Genomic DNA, 837 nt, shown 5'->3' on the forward strand with positions numbered 1-837 from the left:
CTCAGACAGACCCCAGCAGGTGTGACTCAGTAAGTACACACCGACACAGTAACATACGGAAACTCAGACAGACCCCAGCAGGTGTGACTCAGTAACATACGGAAACTCAGACACAGACCCCAGCAGGTGTGACTCAGTAAATAAACACTACTCAGTAGCATACAGAAACTCAGACACAGCCCCTCTCCAGCAGCTGTAACTCAGTAAGGGTGCAACAAAGCACTTTGTGTGTGATGGGACATGATGAGAAAAGCTTCCTGGAAGAAGTGGCCTGTGAGGTGAATACTGAAGTACAGGAGCAGGTGTAGATCAAGCCTGGCTAGTGCAGGCTTGTCAGAGGAATGGCATGAACCTGAGAGCTGTGCAGTAAGTGCCCTGTGACTGGTCTGCAGTGCAAAGATTGAAGTCGTTAAAGGGATGGGTTAAGAGGCCTCGTCATGTCCAAATGGGAGCTAGCAGTGGAGGTAAGGAAGTGGGATGGTAACAGCCCTTAGCAAGGGGAGGAGGAGGAGGTACTGCAAAGGCTGTCGGCTGTTTTGTGGTGGAATGGGGAGCACTCAGGAGGCAGAGGAGCTCCCAGGGCTTATCCCTGAGACTGGGCAGGACCTTTGGGCGAGGTTTTCTGTCATTTTCTCAAGAAGTACAGCAGCACTTGCCATTCTTTCCCTTCCTAACTCAGAAGAGCATTATTGAGCCAGAAGCTAACTTCGGTCTTTTAATTAAAAAATTTTGTACATTTATCAGCAGTGTTTGGAAGCATGTGTCATAGGGAATAGATAAACAAGATTAGTGCGCTCTCTCTCTCATATATATATATATATATATATATATATATAT

The 837-nt window shown here is 47.0% G+C and overlaps 1 protein-coding gene across 1 annotated transcript in view; it reads left to right on the forward strand.

Annotated features, from left to right (window-relative positions):
- The window catches only part of Ero1b (endoplasmic reticulum oxidoreductase 1 beta), a 43,247-nt gene that overhangs the window by 29,396 nt on the left and 13,014 nt on the right, over positions 1–837 (forward strand). The window lies entirely within an intron of this gene.

This window comes from Microtus ochrogaster, unplaced genomic scaffold (assembly GCF_000317375.1).
Source record: "Microtus ochrogaster isolate Prairie Vole_2 unplaced genomic scaffold, MicOch1.0 UNK2, whole genome shotgun sequence".
NCBI classification, from domain to species: Eukaryota; Metazoa; Chordata; class Mammalia; order Rodentia; family Cricetidae; genus Microtus; species Microtus ochrogaster.